Genomic DNA, 16,232 nt, shown 5'->3' on the forward strand with positions numbered 1-16,232 from the left:
GGAAGGAAGGAAAATACCTAAAACAAGGGCCTTTGGGGGCTTTTTATAGGCATTTGGGGGTTATAAGGTTTTCAAAACTTTAGATGTGGGACTAAGAGGTTTTAGAGGGTTGTTAGAGGGGTTTAGGGGCTCAAATCTCGCTCAAAAAGCACTTAAATCCATCAAGAAACCCTAAAAATTGTTTCAGCCATCCGATCTTCATCTAAAGGACCCAATTCATCTAATAAATCAAGCTGGAAATGATTCTGGCCGTCGGATCAAGATCTGGGTGCCGTTGGATCGCGCTGCAGAGATGGGATCAGGTCGGATGCGTTGCGGACCGTCCGATCAAGGCGCTGGAAGATTTCGTCCGTTGGATCGTGCTGCAGAAGGATCCCGTGTTGTCCTAGTGTTTATTGCTTCTTGCAATTGCCTTGATTACGGTTGGATCTTGACCGGCTGCGATGGTGGCCGTCCGATGGCGCAAAAATGTGGAGCGTTGGATCTTGATCAGAGAAGATCGGACCATTGAGTGATGTGAAGTTACCAGGTTGCCCTTCGGACCTTCTTCTCTCTCCTCATGAGCCCTGGACCGCGCGCATAGATCGGGCTCGCGATGCATTGCGGTGAGCCGAGACTCGCTGATTGGTTGGTTTATGGTGCGCCGATGGGTCCATGGTTCATGCGCCTGTTGCTGTGGACCAGACGGCTAACCAGATCACTAAATCAATTGATTTTTGACCAATTTTGATCTGATTTGACTCGGGTTTGACCCAATTGAGTCTTCTTTCTTCATTCTTCAATTTCTGGATCAATTTAACTTCGTTTTGCGTAAAATTTGCGCCGTTGGAATCCTCTTTCCTTATTCTTTCTATTGATGATCTCTTTTTCTACAAAATATAATAACAAGTATCAATTTTCTAATAAAATTAGATAATTTAGATATTAATTGATACTTTTTATGTCAATTTGTGACATAAATCACTATGTAATAATCATGTAATAGGATCTTAGATCTAGGGATTCTCTGATTTTAAAAAATAAATTTTGATTTATTTTAGTCTTCTGCTGTATGATCTTGAAAAAGTTTCAAGATCTAACCCTAAAACCCTAGATCTGGTTCCTTCAGAGAAAACAAGAGGAGGCGTTGGGAGAGGAAGTTATGATGTAAGAAAGAAGACTCTCTTCTTATTACACACACCCTCTCTCCCTCTTCTTATTTTTGTTGCACCAACCACATCATATCCCACATACACCCTCTCTTTAATGCCCAAGAGATCTCATCTCATTTAATCTAAGGCATTGAAATCCAAATCAAAGATTGGAAAGGGCATGGAGATAATGATGTGATGTAAGAAAGAAATCTCCTCTCACATGCAGCGCACGTCCCTCTATCTCTAATTTTTTTGTCATATAAAATAATTCTTCCATATCCCAATTAGATAGATTTCTATCCTATTTTAAATTATATTCAAATAGAAAAAAATTTGAATGAGAAAGAATTTCAGATAAGGTGGGGCACCAACTATTAGCACCCCCTCTCCTTCACGCGCGCAAGAAGAAAGAGGCAACAAGAAAACCATCACCCACTTACCTTCGTGGCATGATTTTTGGAAAGAGAGTCCTAGAGAACCTGGGCTCTCCAAGTCATGATTCTACTAGTTCAAATTGGATCTCAATTAGATTCAAATCGAGTCCGAAACGAGCCGAATTTGAAAAGACTATCAAGCCTGATTCAATCAAGCTTGTAATCTAAATCTGATTTGGATAATTAAATTTAATTAATATTAAATTAAGTTTATTTAAATTAAATCTAATTTTAATTAATTAAAACTTAATTTATAATTTAATTAATTTAAAAAAATTATAACATTTATAATTAAATCTTTGCGCTAACAATTAGCAGCTGTCAAAACTATAATGCTTATAAATTAGCAGTTTTTAAAATTCAAACTATCAATCTGATTGATAATTTGAATATGATCCAAGCCATTGATAAGATCATGCTTCTTTTGTGTATGACCTCTCAGTTTCTATTCTATCCGGTAGTAAGACATACCGTGATCTCTATCACAGTATCATCGAAATTTTTTTGATGGGCTAAAATGATTCCAACTTACCTCAACAAAGATCGTTATAAAGATTGGTTATAAAGATTGCCCATCAAGTAAAAATTCTTTTCGATGGGCTAAAATGATTCCAACATGATTGGTTATAAAGATTGCCCATCAAGTAAAAAATATGCTCTAGAGAAAAATATGTGTCAGTCAAGATTGGCTTCTAGGGCACACATCTAACATCTCTTTCTCCTGTTATCAGGGAGCATCGAAGATAGGCCACTCTGGCAACGGATCATGTTATTTTGTCATTAATGCTCATCAGTGGTCATGGAGGATGGGATCGTGGCATTTTCTTGTTGGTGTTCGTCTGTGGCATGCGGCAATGGTAAGGATGTCATGGAATTACCTTATTCATCTTCTCAGCTGGCTGTTCTTTACTGGATTGTTCTTTTCCACTAAAGCACGTGTTTTCCCCTACATGAGTGTTATTCCAATCAATCATTTATCCAAGGAGTACCTTCTTTTATTTTCGACTGACCACCTATTCAACAAAATTCCAATACAACTTCCTGGCCATCATTTTTCCCAAATTCACTTTCTTCATCAAACAGTAAGAGGAATGGTATGCTTCTTCTCATTTCTTGTATTTTGTTCATGAATACATCATCCCCTTGCCCATGCTTAATCTTATGTCTTGACTTTTTCTTTTGATAGATTATTTTCAGTTATCATGTCAGTTTGTTATTTATTTAGATATTCATCTTTACCTTAAAGCCATGTACAGAAGGCGGTCGTCATCTTAGTTTCAAGACATTATTTGGCTACGGACTATTATTATATTCCCCAACTTAAGCTGCAGCTATATTTATCAGATCAGCTATATTGTCTTCAAATTAAGTCCTTCATGCATCTTTCAGGGCACATGTTCAATATTTGCTAGTTCACTTTCTACTCATCTCTTCAATGTCATGATAGTATCAGATGTTTTTATGTTTCCAGCTTATCATATTTGAGGTGTACATCCATTATAATCTTATGCTTTTTTGTTATTGGTTTCTTGTATACTTCTCGTATTTCTCATTTCCATCGATTTTGGTCTATGTCTATAAAGTGATAATTCTTGTAAATTTTTAGTTTTCATACTTATAATGGGCTGCTATTATGTTTATATGGCAGCCTATTTTTGGTTTTGGTTTGTATGTTCCATCTTGCTATAAATAGAGTTTATGCCTTTTTTCCTTGAAAAAAAAAATCAGATGTGCTTATCTTCACGTTATAATTTATTTCAAGTTGTGATCTATTGGATCTTTGGCAAAGAAATTTATCTTTTTAACTATTTCATAGATATTATATAATTAATTTTTTTTGAGCAATGGTATGAAATGGTTAAATAAACATTATGTATTTCTTAGATTTTGAATCTTTCATGCCTACGAGTTTCTTGGATTTTGAATTTTCAAATAGATTTTTCAAATGGCACATCTCATAATGTGTTTCAAATGGCACATTTTAAAATATCTTCATCTAATTTGATATTACTAGGTTAAAATTTCTATCAATACACAGTTGCATGATAGAATAATGATATAAAATAAATTAATCTTTATTTATGAACTATGCAGGAAATGAGTTTCATGCAAGATACAAGTTTGACCGAGCAACAGATATAAGGTGCTCTTCGAGATGATTGGCCAGTGTAATTAATAATTTAAATAGTACATAAGGATGCAATAAAAGAGAAGGGATTTGGTGGTATATTACATATACCAGTGATTAATCTCTATCATGTTCTTTTATCTTAGTTGTTGAAAAGATGTGATCTCATTAAAAGATCGATTTTGATCAACAACATGGATATCCCTATCACAAAATGGGATTTATGTTGTATAGTAGGGTTGACTAATAAATGAGATGAGGTATTAAGTTAGAAGCACAAATTCATTCAATTTTTAGTAGACATGTATGCTATAGATGGCACAAAATAGATCACTATAAAATACTTAGTTTTGTGTATCAAGAATAATAATGATGGAGATGAACATTTTAAAAGAAGGTTCATACTTTTAGTAATAGGTATCTTTTTTGCCCCAAGGACAAAGGCTGATATTCCTATTTTCTATTTAAATATAGTTAAAGATGTCAACCATATTTGTATATATAATTGGGCAAAATTCATCTTAGATTTTTTCATTTTGAATATTATAAAGGTATAGTTTGGTAAGGCAAAATATCTACAAGGGTGCCTTACATATCTTTAGATTTGAACTTTTATATAATACTCAAGTAATCTTATTATTATTTTAAATTTATTTCACTTAATTTTTTGGCTTGGAATGTTCTGTATGTAGTTTTGGTACTATGAGCTTATTTGGATTTCTCTTTCTGGATCCATCATTATTTCTCGTATAGATCCTCTCATGGCTTACTGGACAGAGGAGCATTGTAGATAGAAAGAGGAGTACGAGATGGAGCATAGATGGGATGATGGAGAGGTGATCATGCATTCGGGGCTTCTTGAGAGAGAAGAGCCTCTCTAGTTAGAAAAGAAATCGAGAAGTATGATGACAATTGTTATGGATCCCCAAGTAATATCTAAAGAAACTTTTATGGGTTTGTACATTTATTATGTATGTCAAGCTAATAAGACTTTATATAGAAGGAGAAGCAAGCTTTGTTTGGATCAAATGAGTTACCACATAATTTTAATTCAAGAGCTACCATTAAAGAGGGTCCTTCTGACACTTGTGAGGGTAGTGAGCAACTTAAGGTGCAAGGCTACAGTCAACTTTCAGAGGTACTTACATTTGAAATTATTTCTTATCTTGATATTCATCAATGGATAGCATGAGTAGTTATATTAACAGAAAATGGTTCTTCTATTTTTATAATGTTTATCGTACATCGAACAACAACAATGTTGCTTAGAGAGCAAATTTGATCAAGGAATCTTATTAATGCAAGAAATATTTTAGGTATGTATATAGTGAAAAGATTTTTGCACTATGAATGATTAAGAACTAAGTGGATTCAATTTATTGCTTCATAGGAGATATTCAAAAGGCTAGGTGACAAGGAACAAACTCAATCTATGAATCATATACCATGTGTGCACTCGGGATCAGAGTTGCAGCACGATGTTTCTCTGACATGCTATGAGACTACTTTCGTGCCAGTAGTGATGCCGATTTCACTCAAGAGGAAGAGAAAGAGAACCATCTTCTTATAGAAGTCTTGCAACTTTGTCATCTATCATTGTTCAGAGAGTAAAGGCAAGGTACTAGAGGAAGGCTAGTTCATATATAAGATCTTCCTAAATAGTAGAATCAAAATAGTGGAGGAAAAGGTTGATAAAAGTATTGAAAGAAGATCGATTACATTGTCCCAGTGGTAGAGTTTCACCATCTGGAAGTACTTTAAAAGTAGAATTAGTGAATGAAAGTATGCCCAATGATTCCGTTAGGATAGTTGACCATGTATAAGTTGGTTTCAACTCTAAAGCTCTAACATATCCGACTACAATAAAACTTACACTACTTGAGAGGACATCTCTTAGATATATGAAATTCTATGTATCATCCATTGAAAAGATAATGGTGTCCATAAGACGATGTTGATGTCAGTGAAGAGAAAATATCCTATCTAGCCAAGATTGCATGGTTGAATGACAATGTACGTTATTATTATTAAATTTTTACTTTCTTCTTATAATGTATGCTACTATTGAAAGAATAGTGCCTTACAAGCCAATCACATTGATGATGCGATGAGACTATTCTGTATAATCTTTCTACTCATGTGTATGATATTATTTATTTTATATTTATGAGATATTATGTTTCAACATTTGCTGTATCATATTATTTAATTATGATTATGACAAACCTCATAAATTAGGGCAATGATTTTAAGATCATGATGAGATCATGCCAGTGAGATCTAAAATCTTGATAGTTTCTATCTAAAATATTTTAAATTATAGAATCATCGAGTTGGAGATCAATGATACCGATAAGACTGGTACATCCTATGTATGCTCGATAGAGAGAGTGATTGATCTCACAATCACTTAATGATGACACTAATATAAGAATGTAGGTGCTCATTGAAGAATGAGTTTATTGAACTAATCCACAGAAAGAACATCTGATAGAGTCTTATCAGTATGTCAAAAGATGGTTCTCTAGTGGGAGTAGTGTAAGTGATTCTTAAATCTGAGATCACCATGGTACCTTATGTATGTAGATCCATACTTTGGTTCATACCATAACATGACTCTTCGAGATATGTGTGGGATGTTTTGAATTTAGTAAAGTATATATGGAGGTTGTGAGTGGTCAACAAGAAATCGATTACTCTTTGTAAGAGGAGAGAACATTCTATATAGTCTCATAGGATGATGACTCAGAGAGTTTCTAACCAGAGTAGAGATGAACAGTAGAAAGAGTTTCTACTGATTCATCAATCGAGTCATCATTATCAGATTAAGATACATATGGATAGGTATTTAGGCTTGACATATTTTTATGCTCACAGTCTATCTGGCATGTTGTATAATCGAAGGGTTGATTGCACAGTAACTCATCACGGAAGGATATTTTTGGTATTTCTATCAAATTTTATGTCTTATGGGTAGTCATGACATATTGCTAGATATCAATCTTAACATGTGGACTCACAAGAACTAAAAGAGTTTAATTTAAAAATTAATTAGAAAGTGTTCTGATTAATTAATACATTTGGGCTGACCTAATCTAATCGGATTGGATTGGATTAGGTCATGAGCCTGAGTCTACTGCTGGCTAGATATGAAATTCAATAGATCATACACATTAGAAATTTGATCTTGATTTAGTCTATTTGAATTTATTGTAAATCCTATGGATTAATTAAATTACTAGCATATAAATTAATCCAAGTTTCCAATTAGGTTTGGTGTAAAGGTGTTTATGCTAACTCTAATCCCATTGCCTTGACCTATTTGGTTTAGGTTTGAACCTATGAATTTGTAGGTGGCTTATCTGATTTGCATAGAAGAGTTCCATGTAAATCAACCTCCTCCATACCTTTTATTCCATGCCAAAATAAATGGGATGCCCCATGGTTTTGCATTAAGAAGGAGAGTCCATCTTATTTGGGTCTCTTAACCAACTTCCTTAGTTTCCCACGCCATCACTTCATATCCCACACTTTTTTTTATTTTTTGCACCATCAGATGATGCTTAGAAAAGCATGGGCATAGAAGGGGAGGAGTCCTTTAGTATGAAGGCTCCTCCATGCCATTTGTTCTCACATGATGAATTAAATCACCGCATCAGAAAGCCAAGCGCCAAGAGTTGGATAATGCACCCCTTCCTTTCTATTTAAGGGGGCACTCCACTTGACTTTGTGCATGAAAACAAGAGGGCCTTGGGCATGGGTTCTTGTTAGGAAAGAAAGAAAAAATCAAAAAAGAAGGAGGAAAAAAAGATGAGAAAATAGAAAGAAGAGACGAGAGAAAAGGAAAGGCAAGGGTTGCTTATCCTTGGATTCAAAGTTTCCAATAGTTGGATTTCTGAATCATTTGTGGGTGGTGAGATCTTTTGAGAAAAGATTTCTGACGTGATACTAGTCGAGGTTCAAAGGCAAGGTGGTGCATTCGGTTCTTGAAAAGAAAAACTAGTAGTGAACTTGTGAAGAAGGCTACAATGCTACATCTATTGGAAAGGACCTTAATCAATCCTGTGTGGATCACCATTGGAGGATGCCTATTTTGGTGTCTTATAGAGATCATTCTATCACTGGATCATCATCTTCAAAAGGTATATTATCTACCTTATTGCATGTTTGATTTGTTTGATTGAAATCTACAAGGTGTTCCTAGGATTTGTGTTCCGATTGTCTTATTTTAATTGTTAAAATTTGTTCTATGCATGTAAAAATTTTTTGAAAATCACTTTTCACTATATGATCAAAATTCAATAGTGGTATTGGAGCCACCCTTGTTAGAGTCAATCAAATAGATACTATTTTTGTAATACAGATTAGCTCTTATTCATATGATGCCATCTTGTTTTAATCAATTACTTGCATCGATATTTAAACCAAAATTAATTTGACCATGATCATAGTTAGACTTTAATTTTTAGTTGTTAAATTTAGAATTTATCAATATCTAAAATTTTATGATCATGGTAGATTGATGTTTTAATCGATTTTATTAGGGTGTATTGTTTTAGCCCAATTTAGAATTGGACCAAGGGTTGAGTCCAAAACATAGTGAAATGATATTGGCTCAAATGTTGAACCAAAGTTATAAATACACCCTACATGATTTTGGCAGAGGCATATGAATGATATTACAATTTGAATAGCATGATATATTGCATGATATTGTTATGATATTGATTAGATCAAATTCATGTTATGTCAAAATTTGATTTTTTACTTAGTGTTTAATTGCTGGTTTGGTTCATCCTTGGTTAAAAATAAATATTATCTTATCCATGATCAAAACCATGGCATGATATTCAATGACCTTAAAACTTACGTGACAAATGAAGGCAAGATCTAATGATCTAAATTTTCATGGAATTGTAGCCTCGCACATGTGATGCATGTGACATAAGGTTGTTGCATATGATGCTCACACCCTAGACCCAACGATCAGCCATCACCGATTAGGCATTGATCATGGTGGGGTCTTCCATCATCATTCCTGACCTAGGCATGTAGGCAGCTGAAAAAATTGAATCATGGAAGGGATGCTTCAAACTTGAAATAGAATTTTTGTGGATGGGTTTGATTTGACTACAATTCAATGGCTTAATATGATTAGGGTTTATGAATGTAGATCAAATTAGATTCATAGTTCTAATTAGATTAACAATTTTGTTCAACTAAGTTGACCTAATTGTCATTGACCTAATATAATTTGGACTTATGTCTTAGTTGTTCGAATCTTAGCAAACCTAATTTGATTAGGATTTATTTAAGAATTGGTTAACTTATCTTAAGAGGGTGACATATGGTTAACTCAAAATTAAAATTAGATTAAAAGTTAAACCTGAATCAAAAATTTTAGATGGGTCCTGTGCCTATGAATTTAAACATCTTAAGTCACATGATCATAAATGATATCACAATAAGAATAATATGGGTAGTTAATTATCATGCTTTATAAAATTGTTAAAATTTGCATAATGGATGGTTATAGACTAAGAACACCCATTTGATGGATATATCTATGAATGTATCTATGATGTTTGATTGTATAGATGCATCTGCCATGGTTGTAATTTTTTAATAGGGACTGGATATCCCTGATGCATTTATATTTTTAGCTGTATCTTTCTATTCCTTTCTTTGTATGTTTTCAACTGTTGATTGAGACTTTTACATATTGATATAAAAAATTAAGGATAGAAAATTTTATTTATAAATATATAAAAAATATTTTTTTATATTTATGGATAAAAAAAGAAGACGAGCATTCATCGAAGCCTTCATGGAGATGAAGCTGCACTATCAGTTGGCTAAAGGGCCTAGGTGCATAAAGATCGACTTTGAGATGGTTCAGTCTGTGATGCACCTAGGATGAGACCTATAATCCATCCAAGTGGCTCGGATGAATTACACTAGAAAAGTCTATAATCATCCAATATTATTATTTACTCTTATATGCTAGTAGTTAAAATTAAATATTATTATTTGTGATGGATTTATATATTATGGATGTGCTTGAGGCCTAAGTCCCTCATTTAAATTATATTAAGACATAATAGTGAAGTATTAAGAACACTACTCATGTCTTCTTTCATGCTAAGCCAATAATATATATCAGGAACCATAGTAGGTTTATTGTGCAAACATAAAGCTTACTGTGAAGACTAACATGATACTGTCTTGGTGTATAATGATGCTTATGGTATTTTTAGCTCATGCTAAGTATATAGAGTATATCAAAAACTGTAGTGAGTTTGTTGTGTTATCCACAAAACTTGTTATAAGACTTGATGTGATATTGACTTAGTGATGCTTATGGCATATTTGGATACTGCTGTCATGTTATGCTATCCACAAGGATAGTATTATTCAAATATAACTATATAGGAATGAAGGATAAGACTTAACTAAAACACTATAGTTTGTTGTACTATCCACAAGGTTATAAGTGTTTTAGAGGCAAAAATAATGTTGAAAATTGTATGAGATGCAATAGGTAAGAGTTACCTACCCTTGAATTCATAGAAGTTTGTTGTGCTATCTATAAAGCTTATATAAGAAATTAGAATCTCAACCCCACTAAGAAACTTGACGACAGGGCATCTCATTTTCCATATTAGAGGGCTATAAAATTTGCCAAATTAGTGAGAGACACGATTAGATAAAAAATCTCATCTAATTATACATATCATCATGAGTAGTCCCTTTATATTTTTGTTCTCATAAATTCATCTGCATCTTTACTATCACTGCATGATATATTTGATGCCTTTAAATGGATCGAACCACATGGACTGGTTGAAGAATCTGAGAATAGTTCTCACTTAGGAGATAATCTCCTATTCTTTTAATCTTGATTCCATCGAAAATGATGCTTTAGAGGAGGAAAGAATCGTATATGAGATATAACGGGATAATAGTATGACTGTCAAGTGTATCCTAATTAATTTAATCTTGTGATTAAGTCAATTAGGTTCTTTTCATAGATGGTGAGTTGAAGCAGGATTTGATCCTGCAATCAGTCCCTAATACCTTCTCTTAGTTTATGGATAGCATCACCTAGGAGAACAAGGTAAAGAATGTCTTTACCATAGGTACCTATTTACATTGTAGCAATGTTGAGTATTAGAAAATAAATTGTAAGAGTTGTCTTGCAAGTGTGAAGAAGTAGCAGATTGCAAATGTTGCATTTGCTAAAAATTTGTATATGATACAGTCTAATTTATTATTGAGTACTTCAGCTTTGTTTCTTAGGTATAAGGTACCTCTTGTGGTTTTCACTTATGCAAGTTGTTGTAGGAACTGTAAAGAATCAAAAAACTGAATAAAGATGACTTCAAGCCATTTGGTGCTAGTGGAGAGTCTATCTTGGCCTAAGCTGTAGAAACCTTTTTATGTTAGAATTTTCTTCAGGCAAAGCTTTGAAACTAGTGGATTGTTATTATATGCCTAAAATTATCAAAAATATTATTTCATTTTCTTTGTTATTGGAACATCATTTTGAAATTAATATAAAGGGCAAAGGTTGCTCTCCTTCTGATAAATTTTATGGTTATGGATTTTATGATAATGATCTCATATTTCTATCACTCAATGATAATATTCTTCATATTGATGAGAACAAGAAAAAAAATAAAAAATATGTGAATGTCACATAATTCTGGCATTGCCAGCTTGACCATATTAGTGAGTCAAAGATAAACAAGTAATACAAAGAAGAGTTTTTTGATCTATATGATTTTGAATCATATAAAACTTATAAATCTTATCTCATAGATAATAAGATCAAGATCCCATTCACTCAACATGGGGATAGAGTAAGCAAGCTGTTAGGCCTTGTACATATGGGTGTTTGAAGGCTAATAATAACTCAAGCCAGAGATGGACACCCTATATGAGATATGGTGTTGTTGATGCAAGAATCCGCTTACGCCGGAGAAGCTGGAGTCGCGGTCGCCGCCGGGACCTGCAAAAGAAGTCTAAACCGGAGGTAGGGTTGCTCCGGCAAGACCCTCCGATGCTCAAGTCAGTTCTCTGCCTCAACAAGAATGGAGTGCTCGAACAGAAATTTTAGCAGAGTTTTTAGGTAAAAATGAGAGCTTAGAGAATAACGTATCTGGGGTCCCCTTTTTATAGGCGGAGGGTGCAACAGACTGATAGCGACGTTCGTAACCATCTGGTAGTGGGCCGCCCATAGTCAGGAGGAATTTATTGCAAAGGGTAGTGGAGTGGAATCATGGCTATCACCGTAGCTCGCCACGTGGAATCAGTTGCGAGGAGTGGAGCGGCGTCCGTTGTCGTGACTCGTCGGGGAGTGGAGCGGCGTCCGTTGTCGTGACTCGCTGCAGGGGGTGGTGGAATCGCACAGGACCCACTGCAGGGGTGGGAGCAGAATCATGGCCGTTAGTACGGCCTGCCAGGGAGTAATGGAGTTGCATAGGGTCCGCCGTAGGGAGTGAAGCAGTGTTGTCTGTTACCGTAGCCTGCCAGGAGGTCCAGACTTATCGGCCGAAGTTTGGTTGGAGTCAAAAGCGAGGTCCGGCACCTGTAGGAGTTCGGATGAGGCCTTCCCACAGTCGGGGTAGAAGGTGGAGTCCGACTCTCATGGGAGTCCGGACGAGGTCTACCTGTAATTAAAGTCAGAGGTGAGATCTAGCTCTCGTAGGAGCCCAAACGAAGTTCACCTGCAAGCGAAGTCGGGGGCGGAGTCCGGCTCCCGTAGGAGTCCGGATGGAATTTACCTACAAGCGAAGTCGGGGGCAGAGTCCGGCTCCCGTAGGAGTCCGGATGGAATTTACCTGAAGCTGTGGGAGGAGCTCGATTCCCGTAGGAGTCCGGGTGGAGCCTTTCAGCAGCTGAGGTTGGGAACGAAGTTCGGCTCCCGTAGGAGTTCGGACGAAGTCTCCCTGTAGCTGGCGAGATCAGGCTCCCGTAGGAGTCCGGTCGAAGTCTACCTGCAGTTGAAGTTGGTGACAGAGCCCGGCTCCCGTAGGAGTTTGGGCGGAGTCTACTGGCAGTTGGAGTTGTGGGCGGAGTCCGGCTCCCGTAGGAGTCCGACTGGAGTGTCAGCAGTTGAGGTTGGGGACGGAGCCCGGCTCCCGTAGGAGTCCGGGCGGAGTCTGCTCCCATAGGAGTTCAGACGAAGTTCACCTGCAAGCGAAGTCGGGGGCGGAGTCTGGCTCCCGTAGGAGTTCGGACGAAATTTACCTGAAGCTGTGGGTGGAGCTCGGTTCCCGTAGGAGTCCGGGTGGAGCCTTTCAGTAGCTGAGGTTGGAAACAAAGTTCGGCTCCTGTAAGAGTTCGGACGAAGTCTCCCTGTAGCTGGCGAGATCAGGCTCCCGTAGGAGTCCGATCGAAGTCTACCTACAGTTGAAGTTGGTGACGGAGTCCGACTCCCGTAGGAGTCCAGGCGGAGTCTACTGGCAGTTGGAGTTGTGGGCGGAGTCTGACTCCCATAGGAGTCCGGCTGGAGTGTCAGCAGTTGAGGTTGGGGATGGAGCCCAGCTCCCGTAGGAGTCCGGGCGGAGTCTGCTCCCATAGGAGTTCGGACGAAGTTCACCTGCAAGCGAAGTCGGGGGTGGAGTCCGGCTCCCGTAGGAGTCCAGACGGAATTTACCTATAAGTGAAGCCGTGGGCGGAGCTCGACTCCCGTAGGAGTCCGGGTGGAGCCTTCCAGTAGCTGAGGTTGGGAATGAAGTTCGGCTCCCGTAGGAGTTCGGACGAAGTCTCCCTGTAGCTGGCGAGATCAGGCTCCCGTAGGAGTCCGGTCGAAGTCTACCTGCAGTTGAAGTTGGTGATGGAGCCCGGCTCCCGTAGGAGTCTGGGCGGAGTCTGCTTGCGGTCGGAGTTGTAGGCGGAGTCCGGCTCCCGTAGGAGTCCAGACGAGGTCTGTCTGCAGTCAGAGTTGGAGGAGACCCGCGAGGGTTAATCCCGTTGAGAACTTCGACTGAGGGTATTTTATACCCAACACCAGTCTCCCTACTTTCGAGTTCGAATTTTAAATGAAGGAAGTACAGAAAGATCGCCGCAACCGAAGTCCTCCCCTTGATGTCCGTGCGCGACCGTCCTCAGATGTGTTGGCATTTAATGCGCACATGCTGGAGCCTTTTTTCGATTAGGGTGACCCGAAGAGCCTTTTCGAAACTCCCATCGGAATGTGATCCCAAGCGTCGTGCCATGAAAATTTGCGAACGATCAACCCCAGGTCGCGGCGAGTGGGACACGTGGTGGGCACTGGTTGGCCTAGGGGCACCTGCCACCATAATTGCGCCAGGCTTCGTTGCCTATTTAAACCCCCCACCCTTCCTCCAGGGGCTTTACTTCGCCTAAGGGACGACATCTTTCTTTCGCCTGAGAGCTTAGCCACTCAGCCACCCCATCGGTGCCCCTTCCGACTCTGAGCATCCTCCGCGCCAGTCTTTGCCATCTCTCTACCGTCTCCAGTCCCCTGATTCCTCTCTAAAGGGTTCCCCCACCAGGGCCTCCACCCCGGAGGCCAACCTCAAGAGGATGCCACGGACTTGGAAGAGTGCAAGGAGGAGAACAGCAGTCTGCGAGTTCTTCGATTGTCGAGCTGTCGCTGAGGGTTTCTGTCGCTTTAAAGGGGGCTCAAGGAAGAATTCCTTCAACAACAGGGGTTTAATAATGGGGACAACCGGTGAAGGCATTCTGCCTGAGAATTTCGGAGTAGCTGGACGGGGCGACACCGGTCAAGAGGGCAAAGCTGTCGTCATAAGCTGTGGCGGGATCCTTGATGTCGTCGGGGCTGAGGGACCAGAAGCGGTCGGCACCGACGGTGGGGCAGTAAAACTTATTGCGGGGATGGTAGAAGTAGCGCATGCCAACCTTGCCGGAACACTTAGGACGGTGGTTGTCATGGAGCATTCGGTGATGGCGCATATCTCTGATGCCATTGCTGCCTCCAGGGTAACTCCGGTTCTTCTTGAAACAGGTCATCGTCGTCGCTGCCGTTGCCCTTGCTGCCCCTTGGAATCTATCCCATCCTTTTCCCCCTAGGATTGGGATTTCGGAGGTGGAGCAGAATGAGGCAGGGGGCGAGAGCTGAGAGGCTTGTCACATGCACTGGAAAATACGGCTGGGAAGGACAGAAACGGGAAGAGAAGTTTGCAGCTTGAAGTGGCCTCGGTGTATCCCTTTCGAGTCGTGTTTTCGAGCCTTGTAATAATGTATTCTTTTCTGGCCCTCCGGGTCTTGTAACGTACATCTTATTAGTCAAAAAATGAGAAGGTGATTTTGTTACCTCGTCCGTACTTTGCATCGAATCATTGTCTGCCGAACTTTTTTCTTTACCGTTGTTATTGTTGTGTTCCCTTCTCCTTTTTTTTTTCGCTCTTGGTGGGGCTGCGGGTGTTCAACTCCCGTAGGTGAAGTCGGGGCGAGGTCTGGCTCCCATGGGAGTCCGAACGGGGTCTACCTGTAATTGAAGTCAGGCAAAATTTGGCTCCCGTGGGAGTCTGGGCGGAGCTTACCAGTGTTCGAAGTCGAGGATGAAGCTCGGCTCCCGTAGGAGTCCGGACGAAGTTTGCCTATAGCCGAAGTTGGAGGAGGATTCCGGCTCCCGTAAGAGCCCGGATGGAGCTTGCCTGTAGTTGAGGTCAGAGATGGAGTCCGGTTCTCGTAGGAGTCCGGATGGAGTCTTTTTATGATCAGAGTCGAGGGCGAAGTCTGGCTCCCGCAGGAGTCTGGACGGAGTTTTATCACGAAAGGAGCCACTGGGGAAGGTCTCCCTTTTCCTCATCTGGTCTTGAATAACCAGACCTTAATTGATGTCGGGGCGAGGTTCTTTCCTTGTTTCTGTCGTAACAAGGTTCAGCTCTGGTTAGGACGAGGTTCGCCTCTTGTCCCTAACACGGCTGTAGGGGCACACATGGGCATCGTTGGGCCCCTCCCCCCCATCCGGTCTAAAGAGAATCGGACCTTCGACTTTGCTCAAGTTAGGACAAGGTTCTCCTACTGTCCCTAACAGGGCTGTGGGGGCGCATATGGGCATTGCAGGGCCTCTCCCCCCATCCGATCTAAAGGGAACCGGGCCTTCGACTTTGCTCAAGTTAGGGCGAGGTTCTCCTCCTGTCCCTAACAGGGCTGTGGGGGCGCATATGGGCGTTGCAGGGCCTCTCCCCCTATCCGGTCTAAAGGGAACCGGACCTTCGACTTTGCTCAAGTTAGGGCGAGGTTCTCCTCCTGTCCCTAACAGGACTATGGGGGTGCATATGGGCGTTGCAGGGTCTCTCCCCCCATCCGGTCTAAAGGGAACCGGGCCTTCGACTTTGCTTAAGTTAGGGCGAGGTTCTCCTCCTGTCCCTAACAGGGCTGTGGGGGCGCATATGGGTGTTGCAGGGCCTCTCCCCCCATCCGGTCTAAAGGGAACCGGGCCTTCGACTTTGCTCAAGTTAGGACGAGGTTCTCCTCCTGTCCCTAACAGGGCTGTGGGGGAGCAAATGGGCGTTGCAGGACCTCTCCGCCCATCCGATC

The sequence above is a fragment of the Elaeis guineensis genome, chromosome 6, assembly GCF_000442705.2.
Source record: "Elaeis guineensis isolate ETL-2024a chromosome 6, EG11, whole genome shotgun sequence".
Classification (NCBI taxonomy): Eukaryota; Viridiplantae; Streptophyta; class Magnoliopsida; order Arecales; family Arecaceae; genus Elaeis; species Elaeis guineensis.